The sequence below is a fragment of the Harpia harpyja genome, chromosome 1 (assembly GCF_026419915.1).
Source record: "Harpia harpyja isolate bHarHar1 chromosome 1, bHarHar1 primary haplotype, whole genome shotgun sequence".
Taxonomy (NCBI): Eukaryota; Metazoa; Chordata; class Aves; order Accipitriformes; family Accipitridae; genus Harpia; species Harpia harpyja.
Window position 1 is genome coordinate 107,040,549 of NC_068940.1, and position 21,646 is coordinate 107,062,194.

At 43.1% G+C, this 21,646-nt stretch overlaps 1 long non-coding RNA gene across 4 annotated transcripts; it reads right to left on the reverse strand.

Moving 5' to 3' along the window:
• Nucleotides 1-4,670: 4,670 nt before the first annotated feature.
• LOC128151414 (uncharacterized) lies at nt 4,671-15,554 on the reverse strand. Of its 4 annotated transcripts, none has more exons than XR_008238367.1 (4): nt 14,998-15,554; nt 14,058-14,485; nt 7,969-8,079; nt 4,671-5,391 (listed from the first exon to the last, which is right to left on the reverse strand). It is a non-coding gene; the product is annotated as an uncharacterized LOC128151414 (long non-coding RNA). The 4 variants fall into 4 exon arrangements; XR_008238366.1 differs by having other exon boundaries at nt 4,671-6,989; XR_008238370.1 differs by lacking the exon at nt 7,969-8,079 and having other exon boundaries at nt 4,671-6,989; nt 14,133-14,485.
• Between the last annotated feature and the right edge of the window lie 6,092 nt (nt 15,555-21,646).

Below are 21,646 nucleotides of genomic sequence, written 5' to 3' on the forward strand. Positions count from 1 at the left end.
ATTATGTATTAGGCATTTTTTGCAGTTCGGGGCAACTGATGTGCTCTTTGAGTGTGTATTTGTAAGACACCAAGCTCAGAGAGGAAAAGAGTGCTTGTACCAGGACAAAATCCATTTTCACTGATGTGCCCAGAGATTTTTTTTTTTTTTTTAATGAAGTAAGCCACTTTTTAGACAAAACACTACTAAGAACTGTAAATATCATTTCTATTTCAGACAAGTTAGGATGGACCTGGTTGCTGAGATTTTGCCCTGTGTTGCTGTTGTCCAACCACAGGCAGATGCTGTAGTTTATCAGGAGGAGACATAACGGGATCCAATGACACAGAGGTAAAGTTCAGCATATTCCAGTTCAGCTAAACCCCTGATTTTTTAGGGTCTGGGGTATTAACCACTAAAACAATTTTCCCAGGGGGAAGTGGGTTTTGCATCATCCAATGACCTTCCAAAAGTGTTGTTCCAAAAGATGACCCAGGCCAGACAGAAGTTTTTAGAGGCATTGTACAGATGTTGAGGGAAATTCTCTGGTCTGAACTCTTATTACCTTATTAACAAGTGTAATGGCTGCTGCTCTGTAATAGCTCCCCTCCCACTTCCCACCTCCTTTCCAGGCTGAAAAGTTAGTGATTACATGAGTAAATATGGCATTTTTATTACGGTGACCCCTGATAAGGTGTGCAGCGAGTGTCCAAACTAGATTAAGATGGCATCTGAGAGATACCAGGGCACCTTCCCCTCCTGGACTCAAAAGAAAGTGATTCTCCATCATTTACCTAAAAATAAGACAGAACCTGGCTGAAATCCTTGTTTTTCACCTGTCCTTCCCATTTTTCCTCAACAGCTGCATGGATTTTGGAGGCTATGCAGATGCATCTCTTTTTTTTCCCTTTCACTTTTCTTGAACATGTGTGCTTGCTTCAGAACTTTTCTCGCTTCTTCTCTTCATCCCCCCTGCCCCACTTCTGCCATTCACTTTCATGTTACTGTGCTCTAACAGCAAATTAGTCACCCAGTGCCAAAGGCAACATACATCACCCCGTGACGGGTCCTTCTGCTTCCACCCGTGACCTTTAGAAACAAAACAGCCATACGCAAACAAGAAGAGATAAGGGCTCATTTTGAACACAGCATTTTTATTTGCTTCAGGTGTGATTTATAAAGCTGTCACTGAGTTCTGTTGGCAGTTGCGGATGCAGTAGGAAAAGTTGTTTCTCTATCCCACTCAGTGATGGGAAGTGATTTAACTCTTTGGCTGCACCAGGAGGTGTGTGATTGGCAATTTTTTGTGCCTCTTTCTTGAAGGGGCACAAGAGAAAGCTTCAAATCCAGAAGCTGATAGCTGGGCAGGTCCCAGAGTAAATCTGATCCTGGACTGGGGGAGTATAAGTATAGTTCACGCTGACTCCCCAGAGCTCTGCCCTTCTTCCTTTACATTACAGCCGCATTAGAGAGGAGATGATAGCATGGGATTTAAGCACTCAGCTCCATCTGACTGGGATGCAGGAGAAAATAGACTTTTTTTCTGTCTTTGCTACAAGCTTGCTAAATTAGCTTGGACAACTCATGTCGTCTCTCTGTTCCAGTTTCTCCACCACTGTTGTGAAGATAAGACTCAGCTCTCCCATATAAAGTTCTTGGCGATTTACTGAAGGAGAGGGCTACAGGACAACTGGTCACTGCTAGTGCCACCCTGCCCCAGAGCACAGTCTTGAACCTCCTGAGAGGCCCTTCAGCATTGGGTGCCTCTGAGGCAAGGTCCAAATGAGGCTGTTGGGGAACCATATGGTCAACGTGCAGCAGCATACAGGCAGCATGAGCACAGCACAGTCCTGGGACACAGACCATCCAGCAAGGAGACCTCCCTGCAAGTGAGCCCTCCTGTTCTCTGTTGATGGGATAGCAAGGGATGTGGGACATACCCACACCCACTGCAGGGCTGAGGCCTTCCACCGGTCATCCCATGCTTCTGAGATCCCCAATAGGCTTGTTCTTGGCATGAACCCTGTATGGGGAAGATCCTGATGCAGTCTGACCTCCCCTGCAAGGCCAGGGATAAAGGGGCAAGGTGGAAGGAGAGGGTCTGTAGAAACTCATGCACTGCATGGATGAGGCACAGAAGGACATGTAGCACAACCTCACTGGGGTGTTATGTGTGCTGTGAACCAAGGTACAGCAGGACTGGTGACTCCAGAAAATAATCAAAGTAATGTTAGCACTTTAAAACACAAGATACTCTTTTACCATGGTCTAATAATGTGCTCTCCAACCTCCCAACTTCCCTCTTTCAAGTCTTGCACTTAAAGCAGTTGCTTACACATGAAGGCATGCAAGTTCAAAGCATGGCTCTGCCATAAATGTCTCCCAAAACTCTCGAAGTTAAGTAAATCCCTCACTCTGCTATTTGTAGGTGTCATCCCTTTCTGCCTGTATTAAGCCTCCCTGCACATGAAGACACTGATCCCTCCTCCTCTCCTTTTGTATGGCATCTAGTGCGGTGAAGTCATGATGACATCGGAGAGCTCCATAGACTTACAACCAATACGAAACACTTCCATGAAACAGGGAGTGGAGACTCCCACCCCAAAGTATGTGGACCCTACGTATGCTGACACAAAGTCACAGCGGGACTCAAACATCGTGAGGTGTTCATTAAGACATTTAGACACCTACCTTTCTCTCCTATGGAGCTAATGTAAACAATCAGCAAGACAGAGGAGAGAAGGGTCATCAGCAATCTGGAAAATCAACAGGTCCCAAGAGTCTGGGAAAATGAGTTTGTAACACCAGTCCAAGGGATGGTTCTTCTGTCTCTTTGCATAACTTGCTCACTTATGCTAGGGGTAACCATACTCTAGCTTGATTTCTGGCTGGCCTTAGCTACAAGCACAAGCCAAGGCTGTGTTCCCTGTAGTATCCATGCTTTCCTGGCGTGCAGAGTGAGGCTATTGCTAAAATGGCAGGGAGCAGCAGGGCAACAGCAAAACGGCTGTGCTCCACTGCCTCCTTTGCCTATATGCAAGCCCTCAGAAGCAGCCTGGTTGTTTCTGCCATGGATGGAGCAACTGGAGAGTGTGGGCATGAGTGTCCAGGGACCCCTCTCTGCAGGAGTAGAAAGGCTGAGATGCCTGGGATCTCCTGCCAGCTCTGTCCAACCTCCATTTTCAAACTCTCCTTTCCCATGTCAGGAGCTGCCTGGTGCCCTCCCTTCATCCCAGCATGTGAAAGCTCAGTGTTGCCTGAGTTGCTGAGAAGCCATAAACTACGTCTTCTGGACCAGACAGACACATCCAACTTCTAGACAAAGCACATCACTCAGGGAATCCATCAGGTGCCAAGCAGCCCATCCATCCCAGAGCCCCAAACCTGACAACAGCAAGAGAGCACATGGTTCTCGCCTCCCCTTAATAATCTGCATGGACTATTTCCATCAATTCCTCTTAGCTTCTTTTCCCCCAGCATTTTCTCAAGTGCATATAGTTCTAGTTTCACCAGTCTTTGTGGGTCATGCCAAACAGTCTGAGCCCTGTGACACTGTCCCAGAGTGCAGGCTTATTATTTCTCACTCCCCCACCCCCTTCTTGCCATTTATTTGAGGACTGAGGAGTGGCTGTAGGTAGAATGTGGCCTTTAGGTTGTTTTTACAGACATTATTACACTGTCAAGGCAAGGTGTAAGGCAAGGCTGTTGAAGAAAGGGATTTGACAAGTGCATTTATTTTAACAGGCAACACAATTCAGTCCATTTAAAAACAAGGCAGGTTTGTAAATGCTTCTGGGAATCAGGCCTGTGAATACTGGTGTCCATAGGCTCTCTAAAGTGTAATTAAGGCAGGAGTTGATTGACTGAAGAAAAATAGAACGTCAGCAATGAAGGCAATTATAGAAAACAGCAGTTCCTTTGCATTACTGTTCTGTTTTGTGTTCTAGCTTGGAAACTTCCTCAAGGAGAGACCCTATGGCCTAACCACTCTGAAGCCAATAGTAAAACCCCTGACCGGCTTTAGCACAGCCAAGATCTAAGCCCCCAAAATAAAGTCAATGCCAGGGAAGGCTCTGATGACATTGTTTTTCAAAGGTTTCCCTTGGATGACTCTCCTCTAGATCACAGTGACAGTCCATAAATTGGAGCAGCCTTAAGATAGTCTGAACTGGGATAATGCAAATCTGATAATTGCACGAGAGTCATCCTGCGTAAGCCTCACCTACATCAGCAAGCTACCAGTTCAAGCTCCCCCAGTCGAGTTTGCATTGGGTGTCCTCTTACCATGCTTCATCTTCTCTCAGTCTCCGGGATGCCACCCACTGCACTTGGCAAGCGTGTTCACAAAAATGGACGCAGAGCATGGTTGCCCTCACAGATAAGTTGTCTTCTTCATGCATGGCATGACTCACCTTGCACCCTCAGAGCGTGGCCATTCCTTTAGCACATAACCTCTTGTGCCAGCATCTCACCTGTCATTTGACCCACGTTGCACTCTCCTAACTCAGAGAATATAGCAGCTGGGTCTACACACCATGTACAGAAGAGGTCTTCCAGCTTACACAAAGCTCCCAGAGAAAGCTTTTCCTTTAGAGATCAGGCGTGCACACACCCGACCCCAGCTGCAGCTTGTAGCTGGCTTGCTTGAAAACTTCCCTGACAAAATAAATAAGAGGTTCTCTCCAAATTCATTAAGAGAAAAGTACCCCAAATGTGTTTATTGACAGTGGCTTTTCTCCCTTCCAGATAGGGTTGGAAGGAACTTCAGCATCTGGAACCTGACCAGCATCTGAGACACAACATTAGAAACACAGCTGGGCAACTCCAAATATCATCTCTTGGAGCTCTCTTTCATTTTCTTATTTCTTCCCCCTCTTTCCCCTCTGAAAAAAACTACACAGACCATATTGTTTTCCACACTTTGGTGCAGGCACTTTAAATGAAAAGCACGCAGTTATGCATTTGGAGAGGGGAGAGGATCACAGCAGTTGCCAATGGTCTTGTGTATTGAATTGTATTGCAAATGCTTCTCAAAATACTGGAAAGGAAATCGTTACCATTACCCTTAATTTATAGATGGTGAAACGGAGGCCCAGGGATGCAAAATGAGTCACTGAAGACCATTCAGCAGGTTCATGGCAAAGACAGACATCTCCTGAGAGCTATCCAATAGTCACAAGACCTCACATTAGTTGTTTTGCAGAGTTTATAGAAATTATCTATTTTGAGCCTGGGAAAAAAATACCCTTATAAATCCTGCTGTGACCTCAGAAGATCTTTCTTCCCACAATTTCTTTCCTAATTGCTACCACAGCGTCCTGTAGATCTTTGTAAGGAGGGGGACTTGCAGAAGTGCCTGTACCATCCTTCACCAAAAAGAGCTTCTGGGAAAGGCTTCAGGGATCCGCCGGTCTGCAAGACATGATGAATGCCATGTGATGTTGTTGGCAGATTTCAGAAGCAGATGCACACATGCTGACAGGAATTTCTGTTTTCCACTTCAATTAAGGGGCAGAGGAAAAAAATAACCACAAGGAGCTGTTAAACCAAATCGCTAACAACCTTCAGCCCATCAGGGTTACTGACAGCTTCCGCAAACCGTTTGCAAAAAGGGTTTCTGGTAGAAAAATAAAGCTTTAGGGCCAGGCCTGGCAAAGTCTCAGTCCCCTCTGAGAGGTGCTAAATGTCCTCAGATCCCCATGGAGACACTTGCTAATGTTGCAAGGTTATTACGGGATAAATGAGGGCGCAGTCTGGGCAGCTTGCCTAACTGGGGAAAAAATAATACTTTTGACACTGTGTGTGGCTCTGACCAGAAGAGCTGACCCCCAAGATCCAGCTCCAAAGCCAGGATGGCTGGTCACAGTCCTGATGAATGCAGCCCTGAAGAATGCTTGAGTTTTAGCTCCTATGGCCAATGGCCCTGCTGGTTTTTAGGTGCCTAAATCCACCACTGAGACATCATTAATACCCTCAGAGCTCCTTCTCGGCTTCTCACATGGTGGACTATTGCATTTCATTTGACTGCTTGAACCCTGTGCTGTCCACAAACTGGGAGCTGCTCAGAGGGCTGGTTGTGACTGAAGTAATATGGCATTTAAAATAGTCAAGGATGCCTTTCTCAGTCATATGGTCCATTTCTTTCAACACAAAACAGTGTGCATAAACTAAAACCTGGCCAGCTGCTAGAAGGAGGTATGAGAGGTGTAAGCACCCAGTCTCAAGAGAAAAACAATGGTGGGATCATGAATTCATCTCTCCATGGAGGATGCCAACCAGTGGCCTCTATGGCCTCATAGTACATAATTCCTACAACGGAGCAGAAATTTGAAGATTCCTCCAATACTCCCACACTCCCCGAAGCGGGGGGGTTAAAGCTTCTGCTCCAACAGGGATTTGGTTACATCATGAAACAGTACCTAACTGCTAGGTGTTGTAATGCCAATGAAGATTTGACCCCAGGGAGCACAGACTGGAGCAAGAAGTCCTGGAAAAACACAGGATGTAAGGGAAGCCTCTTTCTCCCTAGTCCATGTGCTTCAGGGCAACAGCTCTGCTACTTGAGAAGGGCAGTAATTTGGGAAGTGAGGCAAATGCTGCCTGGTGAGTCTTCCACTGTGGTACTGGAGAAGATCCCCCGAACATGCACAGGACACCCGTCACCTTAGCACCAAAATATTTGAGGTCTCTCAGAAAACACATTCTGTTCCCTGGAGCCTTATTTTTAAGATGTCTTCTTCATCTGAAAGACTTATGAGACATGTAAAGACCCATCCGCCTGGAAATTTAAGTTGAAATTAGGACAGCACGTAACAACTGTCTGCACTGCAGACACACACATGCACACACAAACACATGCCCTGCAACTCTGGTAGCTCTGCAGTGACCAGGTAAAGAGATAAACCCTGCTCCTTGTTCTCCTTGAGGATACAGGCCTCGAGAAGACAAAACTTTTGCCACCATTCTGTACTTCCTTCTTCCTGATTCCTGGCTGCTGGCACTCTTCTGTCCTAGGAAGATATAGAGACAAGCCAGACAATTAACCTTCATCTTCCAATAGTTAGGCTTGTGATTTTAATCTTTTACATTACACCAGTGAGTCCAGAAAACTTCTTGAACAAAGCAGAACAGCTGGACACATCTGGCCCGTGCTACACAGTGTAGCCATAACCTTAGGGAATCTTGAAATCACAAGTGTGGCACCTGTCCTGCATCAAGATACATGCTTTTTCCAGGAACTAAGATCCTTCCCATGTATTTGGGTAGTAGTGGTATCTGCAGTCCCCTCCAGAGCAGGGTTTAAATACCAACTCCACTGGGCAAGACAGATACTTCACTGACCATCACTAGCATGTTAAGATGACCTCACCAGGAGAATTTTAACCTACACGGTATGATAAAGGTTAAAAAAAAAAAAAAATTATACTTTTACCTTCAGAAGTGGCCACTACCAACACCAGCTATGGACTCACTCAAACACTCTTGACATTTCAGAGCCAAAGGGAGATTTCAACTCAGTATCTTGGAAATTGTTAGGTTCTTCAAGATGGTAATCAGCCCAAGCAGAAGTGAGTTACTGCCTTGTGCTAGATTGTGTGTGCATGATTGCCCTCTTCTGGGGCATCTCAGAACAGTTGACCTCTGCTTAATGCCTGAGAGCATCAGAAGATTCATATTCATAGATGGAGCCATGCTCTGCTGTCACACCCTTTAGCCACCAGCTAAATTCTCATTCCACCCTCATTTGCTGCTTGAAACCTTTTGGGGAAGGACTTTTTGGATCATTGTCATCCTAATCCCTCATCTTTATTTTTATTTAGGACTTTCTGTATCCAGTTTGGCTGACAGAGATTACCCAGAGGGAAAAGAAGCCCACAGGACGCTTCTCTTTCACATATTCCCTGGGACAAGAGTCCCGTAGACTCTCCTTCCCGCTTTCTTCCCAAGGAACGTAATTTCATTTTTCTGTTGTAAAGGTCTTACACTTACTCTGTGGCATTAGGAAGGGCAACGTGACTCATGTTGGCAATGATGAGGCTGTGCTGTGAACCATCCTCAGAGACCATCCCATTGAACAGTGAACATGGGTTCTACTTTCACCTGTAGCAAACAAATACAAAATAAAAAATTCTTCCTCTCCATGGGACCTTGCCACCCACTTTGTGCCTATCGGACTGGAAGTTCTCTAAAACCAGGTAAGCCCTTTTCTAGTTGTTTGTCCCCGTAATTGTAAATCACGGTGGCCTCCTGCAGCTGAACACCCTCCTTGGGTCCCATTTCAGCAGCAGTGCTATACGAGCTCTGAGGGCAGCCACAAGGGAGTCCTAAGCCTAAGTTCTTTCAATGCTTTGCTTATATTTAGCCTTGCAACATTCCCTTACCTCTTTTTAGGTTGTTTCCATGACAACCAGCCCAGCAATAAAAAATCAAGTGTTGGCTGCAGGATGGGGGAATGAGGGGAGGGGAGGGAGTTTCGTGACAAATGAGGAAATACAGGCTCTTGAGTTACTCCAACCCCACCCACTATGTTATCTCAAGTAGGATGGTTCTTTCTGCCTCAATGCAGAGCTGCCACCAAATGTAGGAGTGCCGGGAAAGCCTGGTGTCTTGTAACTGGTTTTAAGACTTCAGTAGGATTTTCACTGTCAGTGGGAAAGGCTTAAGTTGTGCTGTAGCAGAGCCCATGGGAACAGGGTCATGAATTATGCACAAATAAAAACACATTGCACCCTTTGGGCCTTTCTTTTTCACAGTTTTTCCCCTGGGCATCCCAGAAAGAAGGGTCAGGCACAAGTGAGGTTGTGTGCAACTGAGAAGCTGGGAGGGAGAGGAGTCTGCCCACAGCTAGATGCTGGGAAATTTAGGGTTTGTGTACGAGCTTCTGGTTTTGAGGGTTTTACAGAAAGACTGTCAGCTGTGTGACAGCTTCTGAAGGTGTACAAAGCAGATCTTTGCAGAGGAAGGCTTCATGTCGTCGTGAAATCATAGGCATGACCATGGTGTGATGAAGTAAAATGGATGGTGAGCTGCAAAAGCTAGAGAAAAGGTTTTTGTGGGTGAGGAGGATGGCAGGTGGTAAAAATCATCCTGATGTGGAAGGTTTATTACTGTAATACAATGGCCTTCCTATATTATGGTTTCTCCTCTGTACCTGCCTTTTGGAAGGTAAGATTTAAAAGTCATGGGACAGAGCCTCCAACTGCTTAATCTGGAGTACAAACAGCAAGCATGCCTTCCATAACAGGACTGACTCATTGTGTATTGGCCTCCCCTAAGAAAGATTACAAGTCCTATTTTAAATTCTTCTTTTATAACGAGATGAACTGCTTCCCACCCTGCCAAATGCTTAGCATGACTCCCCAGCATCCTCCCAGAAAATGCCTGGAGTCCTTTGCTTGAAAAGATTAGATGGTATAGAAGGAAGTGTAAAGAGGATTAGACTATATACACATCTATACTGAGATCTATTTTTAAACGTATCCTATGTGGCTGAGTGATGAACTGCAAATGCATTTGTTACTCACGGTCCTCTGAGATACACAGGCTTGCTACAGATTGCTTTCTTTTACTGCAGTATCACTTTTAATAACATCATCTTCAACACCAATACTTGCCTTTACACACACAATCTTCCAACATAATTTCTTGCATTTATGACAAGCATGACACTACCTGTATTTTCTTTCTTCTTAAAGAAAAATATTTAATTGAAAATACGGTAAAATAAGGACTGCACAATCCTCTGAAGAGTTCAATCCCTGTCTCCAAAGCTGACAAGCCAAATTTCAGGTTTGAGCATTTCTACATTCCTTATCAAGAAGGCAACACTTACGTCTGGAGGCCTCCATGATATCTCTGAGTGTGAACCAATAGCGCATCATTCTTGACTGTTAGGAGACATTTCAGAAGCTGGCATGATTTGGTATAACTCCACAGATGTTGATTTACACTAAATTACTCCAGCAAAAGGTCAAGACCATTGTATTTGAAGTAAACAGTAAAGTTTATATCTAGCCAAGGGTTGAGATTGGTGAGGCAAGGGAGACTTAGGTTAGATATTAGGAAAAATTTTTTTACTGAGAGGGTTGTCAAACATTGGAATGGGCTGCCCAGGGAAGTGGTTGAGTCACCATCCCTGGAGATATTAAAAAAGCGAGTGGACAGGGTACTCTAGGACATGGTTTAGGGGGCATGGTTAATGGTTGGACTTGATGATCTTGAAGGTCTTTTCCAACCGAAATGATTCTATGATGCTATGATTCTATGCGGTAATGAGTATAGCATGAGGACTACCAGCGTGATGCTGAGCTAGACTGCAGAAGTAAAGGTGTGAGTCCCTTCAACATGAACTCCTGTATTGGCTTTTGTGACTGTAATCCACACCCACTATGGATGGGGACTTCACACCATATGATAGCTGCTGGGTTATAGAAGTAAATGTCCACCAAAGTTTCTATAATCTACCACTCATGTTTGCACAAGACAGAGTGGAAGGCATCTTATCTGAGGTTCTGTCTACCTCAGTTTAATTGGAAAGTATTGGAAGGGCATTTTAACTCAGTCTTGAGCTAGGCTTCCACTCTTACAACTCTATGTGTGTACATACATTTGACTCCAAAAATATATATGTGCATATAGTGACAACAAAGGAAGTGAGGACTACAAGTCCCTCATTTGCAAAAATAGGAGGTCAACATAACTACATTATATTGAACTATGAAAGGTGCTAGCTCAGTTGCTTTATCCACTTTGACCTTTAAGAAGCTGAATATGACAAAATAACACTTTGTATTGGATGATTAAAGGTGAGAAAATTGCTAAAGAAACGCCTAATGCCTGTGTGAGGATGTGGACACAGACACACAGTTGTACGTATAATTTCGTACAAGTATTCAGTGGAGACATGAACATTAAAATTATATGTGACCCCATTTGGCATAAATCTGGCATTGTCAGCTACAACATCCATGTAGGTCTTCTCCAGGGTAAGAGAGAAACTACTGAACCTCAAGTTTCTGAGACCTACCTGATGGCCAACTCTCCCTTCAATCTCACTTAGTTTTTTTCCCAGTTTAACACAAAACCTCCACCATCACAGCCCCAAACATTTGCTCTTAAAATCATTGAGTTTTCCTCTGAGGGGAGCAAAACATGACAAGTTAAATGAATTAGGTAATGCTTTACCCCATATAATTTATGATGCCATGGGGAGTGGAAGCACACACATCTCTTCAGCTTGTACTCGGTCGGTCCTCGTGGACTAGAGCTAATAAACTAGAGGAGCTCGGAGATGAGATGAGGGAGGGGAGAAGCCTCCCCCTTCATTTCTTGATCTTGGAGGGGTTAGCCTAAGAAAATGGTTACCAAACACCTGGAACAGCACCTAATTAACCAGAGTGAGATTTTAGTTTGGCAGGATTAAATGCTGACAAGCACCCAGGGTGCTGTGGGTCTGGTTTGCTCACTGCTGGGAGCAGGGATAAAGTGCTACGTTGCACAGCCCTGTGGGAACATAAATTTGGGGGAGGTTTGAAACAACAAGTACATTGATGCACAGGCTTGTTGATTGACATTCCCCTTGTGGATAGCTGGAATTAAAATTGATTGGGCAGGGTGGTGTGCTAAAAGTTTTGCTGGTCTAACTGGATGTAGTTCCACTCAAATTCATTGTGATTTATACTGGCATGGGGGATGGCTCAAAGAAGCTGCAAAAAAAGCATTGCAACGAATTAAAAATCTAGAATAGGGAAAAGGTGATTGAAATAGAAATCTTCATCATGTTAAAGTCTTGGTGAGCAAGTGCTGCTTCTGAGAGAAGTCTGAACTCTTTTCTGTAAGGCAGAATGGCCACGCAGCTTGATGCCAGTGGAAGATCTGGTTTACTCACTTTTTGTGGGCCTTTGAGAAAATAGGAAGATAAAACAGCACCTCTTCATTGAGTAACGAAATAAAACTTGTAAGTGAAAGCATCTATGTATAGTTAAAAAATGCACACAAGCTGTCTTGTCTTGGCTGTCATTATATGGAAAATCTTGAGAACAAACCTATGGTGGAAGTATATTAGCACAACTCTGTTGATAGGATTGAACAATGCTGATTTACACTTGTAAAGAGTGGTCCTATGCTATCTGCCAGGGGACAGAGAATCAGATATTAACAGAGCTGCAAGAGTCCTTACAAGACTAAAGGCAGAAACATTTCCAATGATACTTTCCTTGACTGTCCAGCTAGCTTCTAAATATGCCGACAAATAAACACTACTTCCTCCTGTCCAGGTAGGTAGCTCCAGATCTTTCTTACCTTTACTGTTGTGTAGGTGCTGTGGGGGCATTTTATTTAATAATAATAATAATAATAATAATAATAATAATTATTATTATTATTATTATTATTATTATTATTATTTTATCATTATTTCTAAGCCCACTTAAACTGGCTGAATTTGATGTTCAGGACTTCATGTCTGATCTACCTATGTATCTGGAAAGCTGATTATTTTCTTCTTCTGTGAAAAAAACTTTTGCCTGTTCCCTCAGACCGTCTAGATTAAAAGCCCTGTCTCCTTTGTTCTGACCTCATCATTTTTTCTTAACTTCTGATCTTTCCAGTAATTCCTCCCCAGACTTTTTCCAATTGGTCCTGAGTTTACCCAAATGTGGTTCCTACAAAGTGCTCTTAGGCTGTCTTGCAATATTGGCTAAATGTTGGTAGACTGTAATAAACACCAAGCTCAAGTGGAGACACACAGAGCAAGGTTCAGTTGCCTAAAGACGGGACATTTTAAAGGCCTTAAGGTATCTTAAATACCTTAAAGTACCTTTCTTGTATTTACTGCTCCAAAAAGTGTTGGCTGTCCCTTACATCTTCTATCCTATCTGCCACTCCTGCATCTGAAATAATTTACAGGCACCTCAAATGATAAAAAATGACTGTATGCATGCAGCCAGATGTGATGAGTCTTATCTTCAGCACTGAAAACTTTACCAAAGCCAATGAATATGACATTAAAAGAAGTGAGCTCATCTGCAGGATGCTGGGACTCACACAAAGGGACTGCAGCTGACAAGTCTCCTAAGTCTCATTTCTGATGATACCTAAATTTTTGCATTTCCCTGCAATATAAGTAGGACCATGAAATTCTCTGCATCATTGTGAAATTGTCGATAGCTGTTAACCTGTCATCCAGGGTCTGTTGGGGGACTTCATTTTTTCACAAAATCAGTTTACCTTCAAATTACAGTAATATGCGAATTGAAGTAATGAGGGGAAGAGCTAGCTGATTTTCTTCAGTTCTGCAGAACAGAGGGTTTTCATTAGGGCAAAACATGATTCCACCAAAATTTCGTTCTCAAACACTTTTGTCACAGTCTGAATGGATCTTTTAAAGTGTTTGTACCTGTTGCCAGATCACCCAGTGCAACAGTATTTGCGGCCTCTTTTATCCAAGTTAAACACTGGTGAGCATATTGCAAAGCCAATATTTATTTAGTATCTAATCAGGCTTGTTAAATTATCCAGGCCCTGCCAAGATCAGCAATATAATTTGAGCTCCACACTCACCCACCACCACCATTCACCTGGTGCTGGGTAGGAGCTGAACAAGTTGATAGACTGCCATGGCCATTAGGATTCAGGGGTGATCATTTATCACAGCAAATGAGTAGGGGTTGTGTTTTCTATTTTCCATGCACCATTAGGCCTGGGGTGTTTGCACTTCATGGATCTGGCTCTCAGTAAATACATTTGGAAAGATGATTTCAATTGAGCTGAAACAGTTTCAGCCCAGACTTCAAGCCAACACATGACCAACCTGTGTAATCCCAAAGGGGACATCACAAATTGTTTTGGAGGTGGTGTGACTCGTGTTCCAAAAGCCACATGCTATCAGCCTTGTTCGTGTTGTATTAAAGCTAAATACATTATTTAGGAAAGGGAAGGACATTCCTTTGATGTTCAGTCCGTGTTGAGTTTAAACCAAGTCTCTATTTAGGAAAGCTAAAACAGGAGAAGAAACAGTACAAAACAACACAGGAAAATTGACCAAAAGGAGGCAACAGGTTGGTAGATAAAATATTCACCCGAGTCACAAGAGATTCAATTGCAAGTAATTCACTGAATTAGGCAGAGGAAGAGCCTGAGCAGGGATGACTTACACAGAAAATGACTGAGATCCCTGACAGGCAGGAAATGTCTGTTCTTGGGGAGAAATCTTGTACTTCCACCGTGCTGTGAAATTCAGCTGGAAAAACCTTCCATGAAGAAAGCTTCACCGGGACCTTTACATTCCTAAGAAAATGTTCCATTTCAACACAACCACCTTTTTGAGGCCAAAAAAAGTGAACTCAAAACATTCCTAAACAGTATTACCATACTTCTCAAACAGCCAAGGGCTGGATTCATCTGTCCCATGTAGACATGTCAAAGTTTGTTGGGAAACTTCTACAAACAGAAGGTTTTAGCAGGTTAGAAAACACATATCCAGCATGTAGGTAGGGTTCATCCTATTCTGGAAGGAGGAAAAAAATGATGAGGTAGGTTATTTCTCAAAGCCTCATCCTGACATTTGTCGTTACGATTCTATTCTGATATTACATATTGTTTAGCGCTTTCAAACACAACAGCACTCTGATGTGGTACAGTTACCCAAGAAAAAATCTCAGTTCAGAAAAGATCCAAAATTGAGTGAACACATCTAGGTGAGTTAAATTTTTTTGGTTTTAAGGAACTTATGTTACATTTGAATTCTCAGTCCTGAGCTCTGTCTGTGTTAGGAAGGGGGGGTGGTGCTTAGAGGAAACCCCTCTGAAGCTACTGGAGCTATGAATGAACCCTGAAGTTCTCTTAAGGGGATAAGCTCTAGGTTTGTATCCGTATGGTTTCCCACTCATGTGGGAAAATCCAGAGGAAATTCAGATTCACTGGAATAGATATTATACAGAAAGAGATCAAGGCAACTCATGCCCATAGATCTTTCTGTCTTTAAATACCAGGAAGAGGAAGAAAATCAAAGTGCCTTACCTTTACATGACACAGCACTGTTGGACTAGAGCTCAGGTCTCTGCTCCCAGCGGGCACCATCACGCCTACACGGCACTTGTGTCAATCCAGCCATCATCAGGATCCACAGTGCCTTGAATTCCCACAGTCCCCGGACTCCTCTGTCTCCCCTTTGTTTCCCTGCAGGATTCCCGTGGTCTGAGAGGCGGCAGACAGCCCAGGCATCTCCCAAAAGCTGGCCTGGGCTGCTCCCTCCCTGCTGAGTCATAAACTGGAATGGCAGTCATTCCTAGGTGCCTCCTCAACAGCCCTCTCGCACAGGCTTATGATCAGCTGCAGGAGCCTTTATTTTCTTGTGGTCAACCACTCTCCCCTGAAAAGTCTCTGGAGGAAGCATTATATTTCCTCACACAAGCTTTGAACTTCTGGATTAGCACTTTCCTTTGCAGCCCGAGCACTTTTCTGCACAGAAGGAATTTGTTCTGCAGCCTTCGGGGAAACCTTGGGTTAACACGAATGTCTGAAATCTGACAGCGAAAGGCCGTTTCCAGGTTCCCTCATCCTAACAGCCCACAGGTTTTGCCTCTTTCCAGGCTTAAGTCCTGACTCAGGATGAGCTAAGTGCTTTGTGAGGCTCCTGCCCTACAGAAAAGGCAAAGCAGCTTGGATTTCGTTCACTGAGGGTTTCCTTACCTTAAAGAATCTTGCAGTTATCTGACGGAAGAGAGCAGCCATCACAAAGCAGCTCACTTGGGGTAAATGGCTACCTTAAAGTTTTCAATTTCCAGATTCAGACCCTCCATCAAACGTACTTACAGTGGTGTGGGCCCCTTCCATCCACAGTGGAACAGAGACTGAAAAACCCTGGCTTTGTACTCGTTCTTAGGAGTATTTGATAAAAATATCGTTTAAAAATTCACGCGAAATTAGGTACTTTCCCTTGATTTGGTCAGAAATTAGGAGAAAAAAGAGCTATTAATGTATGTCTGCAGGACAAGTTCTCTGTAGTCTAAATAAAAGGTCCAAGGTAAGGAGCATGACCCTGGTAGCACAGCTGAGATTTCAGCAGTTGCTCCTCTCCCTGACACGACTTTACCCAACAAGGTTTGAAACACGCTCTGGAGATGCAGGTTCCTCCTTGTCGGCATCAGCCTACGTCCCTAACTTTCACTCAGGTGCAGTTATGTGGGTTTCACCTTCCGTTATTATCACGTGGACAGATTCAGTCATTGTCTTACCGCACACAAGGACTCTTTTAGTGTCAGATGTGAACTTATAAACCAAGCAGAAATTAATGTACAGGCATTTTCTTCTTTCAAATCTGTAACTGAATGATTTCTATGGCATATTAATTGTTGGGGATGGGTTTTAGATAACTAATTATCAAAGTCCCTGGTTTTATTCTCTGCTGATATAATTTCTGTCATCTTCTCAATGGGATAAAATACTTGAGCAAAAGAGCTAGATGTTCTCTACGACGACATTTGTCCAATGTAGAAAATTTCCAGCATTCGGTAAAAACCTAGTTTAAATTGAACATGAACACGAACACGAACAAGACTATTTTTCAACTAGCCTCTGAATTGAGCTTTCCAGGAAAAGAAACTTTGGAAAATCTGAACTTCTTCTGTTGGAGGGTGTGTAGGTTGGGTTCTATCCCACCACCAATGGAGTCATTTCCTTCCTGATTTCTCATGTTGCACCTTGACCTACCTCTGTAGGGATGGGCAGCCTGCTCCTGCATTTAACACACGGTTTGGACATCTAAAGAGCCTTTGATCAACTGAGGAAAATTCTCTCCATTTTGCAGAAGGGTCCAGAAATATTGACAGCTGGGGTAACAAAACTCTCCCTGTGACTGAGTTCCCAAGATACAGACAACCATCTCCACCACAGTGTGTCTAAGTGGTCTGAAAATCCTGGATTCCCCATTCTGGGACAGACCACATGACAGGGTCCTCAGAAGTAGAAAGCTAACAGTTTTATGAAGGAATCCAGCCTGGTTAATAGCTAGGATCTTACATGCATTTTAGAGAAAATTCACTGAAATTGGATTTTTCAACACATCTCACATTTTCTCAAAAACTGCTTAATAATAAAGTTCCTACTGGATTTGGGGAGGGCATTTTAAGTAGATTGGGCTAGGAATCAGACAAACCTATAAAAACAAGGAGGGGAAAGGGGCGACAACTACTTTCCAATATAAATAATGCTATCCCAGCAACATGATCAGTGAGTGAACAGGAATCGCAGAGGATGGCTGCTGTTGTGCTCAGGCTGGTAATCTAGATGCCAGACGAGGTTCTGCTCCCTGCTAAATTCTTGTAGATGAGGACAACTTACTAATTCCCTGTCACACAACTCCTTCTCCATAAGATGCCCAAGCAGACCTGCTTCTGTCCAGATGTAGAGTCCATCCTTGTAGTTCCCACTCCCCTTCCCTTGCGGAGCAGCTGAGAGTGGGGCTAGGGGCTCTCAGGAGTAGACGAGGTCACTGGAGAAAAAAAGAAAGAGCCTAAAACTGGCACTTTTCATTTCATTGGCAACCCTTGGTGCATTTTTCTCTCTCTTTCCTCCTCCTCACACTTGCTTGTTCAGGAAATGAGGAACGACGGAATTTGTGGATTAGAATTGGCTGAGAATTTTCTGCTAACACTTTCTTCCTAGAAAGAGCCCCGATTCACCAAGCTACAGCCATTTCATTCAGGTTGTTAAAAAATTGCTATTAAAAAACAGAAAAGAAAAGAAAAGAAAAGAAAAAGGGCTTTTTGAAGTCGTTGTATACAGCTTTGAGGTTTTTGGAGAAAATGTTTTAATTTTGCTTGGAAATGGCTCCTCCTTTAACATTCTTATTAGTCTATTTTTATTTTATTTTTTAAAGGGACCTAAAAGACCAAAAATATCTCAAATGACCCATCCTGAATTTTTCACAGATTACTGGACTGCAAAAATTGTCAAGTTTTGACAGGAAAACTTTTGAAATCTGAAGTTCTCACAGGACAAAAGGAAGTTTCACAACCAGCTCTATTTCAATATTATGATTATTTTCTTTGTGTGTGTCTGGGGGGGGAGGATTTTATGGAAATCTGATTGAAAAATATGTTCACTGGATTTAGCCACATCCTGCGTTCTTTGTCCCACAGCAAATCCAGAGTGACTTGAATAATCTTCATGGCTTTGCAGGCTGTGCTGAGATAAACAAGAGCAGAATAATTTGTCATGATATCCCTAGAAGAAAAACAAGTCTAGATGTCACATCATATTCATTTCTGAACACGTAAGAGTGTTGCTCTGGTTCAAGTGCTAGTCCAGTGTTGGCAGACTTACCAACTGCTGCCTGCAAAGTCTGTCAAGAAAATTGGTTGCACTATTAGTTTTGAAATGCTTCTCTCCACGTTGGGAAGTACTGAGCCTCCCAAAGTGGGAGCACAATGAGCAGGAACACAGAATTTTTAATGGTCATGGGGCAAAGAGGAAGGCAACACAGAGAGATTTTTCTTTGAGGGCTTTGAGCATTCATTCCCTAATGGTACGGCTGCAGGTGGGCTAGCCCGCTGTAATTCAGCAGGTATTTCTTCTGCAGGTGGTCCTGGAGGTGACAGGGGCTTCTGAAATGGGGAGATTAGGAGGACGGTCCTCACTTCTTCTTGTCTTCGACCCTGAGGTCAGAGTGCTGAACTCCAAACTCTCTGATGCTCTCACCTTGTTGGCTGTGGCGTAGCATCTGAAGAGCACGTTGGGAATAGATGCTGTGTTTCTCATGTGTGAGCATTTGTGGGATAAAGGGGCTTTGACAACAGGCACCAGGCAGACAGGTTTAGCAGAGTAAAGAGGAATCCTCTAAACACCGCTCCTGGTTCTGCAATTTTCCAGCACAGCCTCATTGATGATAGTAGTGGAGTTTGCAATGAGGTAGTTGATTCCACCTTTTTATAAATAACTACTTTTTTTCCGTACAGGACATATGAATGCAAACCTATGAAGTACCATGATGGCTTAAGAAGAAGTGTGATGGCCCCTCTTCTCCAAGGCTGACTTTGAGTGGGACATCAGCAGCTTTTATACCATGGCATAAGTTTCTCTGTGGTTAGGTTAAGCTTGTGGGTAAAACAGGAACTGTTCATGTGACAAGATCATGTTCTTTCTTACACCACATAAAATTAAAAACAAAAGACAAAAGGAACATTAAGAAAAGGCTGAGGCAAACAAAATATACCAGTTGAAGACTGGCTAATATAAACGTAGATAATTAAGTCCATGGTCACATGAACACATATGGGATTTACTAGGAAAGCTGAATGTTCCCAAAGAAATCATGGCTACAGAAATGGATTTGGTTGTAACATTTTGTTTGCTTCTTGGTTTGGTTTGGGTTGGGGTTTTTTCACCAAAAAAAAAAAGGGCAAGGATCTAGTTCAGCATTATTTTCTCAGAAATAAATCTTTCCTGTAGCTCAAGCTGACGTGAAATAAAATGGCAAACAACAGCCAAGGTGCATTTTGGAAGCTAGAGAGACTGCTCGCAATGGAGAAAGGGAAACTTCAGCTCCCATGAGGCACTGCAGCAGTTCAGGGAGATGACAGGTCTCTGCTCATCTGGTCTCAAAATCATCAGCCTAAATTTTTAGAACTGTGTTCTGTTAAAGCTTTGATCCTTTGGATTTTTCATTCCTGTTTTAAAGGTCTGTAAATATTTAATTATCCAAATTTCCCATAGGACGGAAATTCGATTTCCAATTTTCATAATGTTTACACTAGTGGAAAAGCCACTTTCTGTTTTAATATTCAGATTAATAAATTCTGGAAAGGCATCGTCCCACCACTTAACACAACCCCAAACAGCTCTTTACGATTCTAGTCTGCCAGTTTCACCAGGCCCTTTCCTGGGAAAGGTCACACTACTCTGGGCTAGAATTTAAAACAAAGGGGAAAAGACACATTAAGAAACAGCTAGAAGTGTGGTGGTTAGGGTACATATTTGAAATGTGGAAGACACTGTTTCAGTTTTCAAATTAATAAAAACAAAAGGAGGCATTGATGGCCATAGTTCAACTTCATATACTTAGCTATTGGGCTACTATATGTTGAGATCTTTCTTTTTTTATCTTTTCTTTTTTAAAGAGGAAGACTTTAGAAGACCTTCATTTCCTGCAGACTGGAGACATTTTTGCCATCTCAAATTTATACAGGACAGGGAAGTTCATTACAGCACAGCTAAGGTGGCAAAACCCTTCCAGCAGGTTAAATGATGCACAGGACTATGCTCTTTTCATGGTGGGTCCATTAGGTGGTTGGCACTATAAAAACGCAGCACACTGCTACTGGGTTGCTGCTGTTTTCTCACTCCAGCAGCAACAATGTTTTAATGGTAAAGTCTTGGTATACTTAGGAAAGAAGATGGAAAAGTATTCACTTGTTAGCAATTTTCAATGCCAAAAAATATTCTCTTTTCTTCAAGTCAGTCACCAAGTTTGAGGTTAGACTTCACAGAAGTTTATAATAAAACATTTCCCCTACAAAACTGGAGGGGCTTGAACTCAATCAGCAATTACTAATGAAGTTTATTCATGTTATGGTATTTATTTAGCTGCATAAAGTATGCCGGGGATTGGAATTTCTCCTGGCAAGTCCTGCAAATGTGTCAAGGAAAAATCTCTGGTCTGAATTCTGCCAGTGGAAAGTCAAAATAGACTGTGCTTGCATTATTTGCCCTTGAGCAAATATCTCCAGTGAATTGGAATTGTACAGCTTGCACGTGACAGTAAAACCCAGCAGAAAATTGGAATTCAGGTTGTGTCTGTCTAAGGTGCTCCCTTGACCCTCATCAGCACAGGACCTCCTAAGTCCTAAATATGCTTCCTTTTGAAATTCCCTTGTTACCTAGGGAAAGGTCATTATCCACATTTACCAAAAAAGAAAATGAGGTGCAAAGATTAAGGCCTCTTTATTTTTTTTTAAGTGACATGGATGTTTTGCTCATATTTGTTTTACTCTAAATTAGTGGAGATTTGTACCTTTAAAAATGCTCCTCATCTAATCTGTCCAGCATCACAAATCACAATGCATTAGAGCCAGGTATTGAGCCACTGAGGGTTTAACCAGTTGACTGGTACTGGTAGACCATGAAGGACACATTTGACAGCGTCAGGGAAGAAAGACACACATAAAACTGTTTCTGCAGTTATGAGAGGTAGGGACTCCATAACATCTGTGGGTCTCTTCCAGCCTGATTTCTTTAGGAGTTTGTACGCTAAGGGCACAGCAAGATGAAGGTAGGGAGACTTTTGGTAATTCATCTTTGAGTGTGGGAAGCTGCGATGTAATGTGCTCCCAGTTTGCAGAGAAGTACTTCGGTTTCTCCCACACCATGATTCCCCAACTGGCTTGGTTGTCTAAGGCCATGGTGTGGATCTGCGAATGCACACAGCATGGCCTTACTCATGGGGGACTGTAAAGCAGAAGCCAGCAGTGTGAGTCCCAAGGTGTGAGATTTGTCTGTGATTTTGCATTGGTTCATGCTGAATCTTATCCTTTAACTGGTGTAAACGCACATGGCTCTAAAGCAAATGCAAATATGTCATTTCACATGATGCATAGAATCCTAGAATGGTCTGGGTTGGAAGGGACCTTTAAAGGTCATCTAGTCCAACCCCCCTGCCATGAGCAGGGAC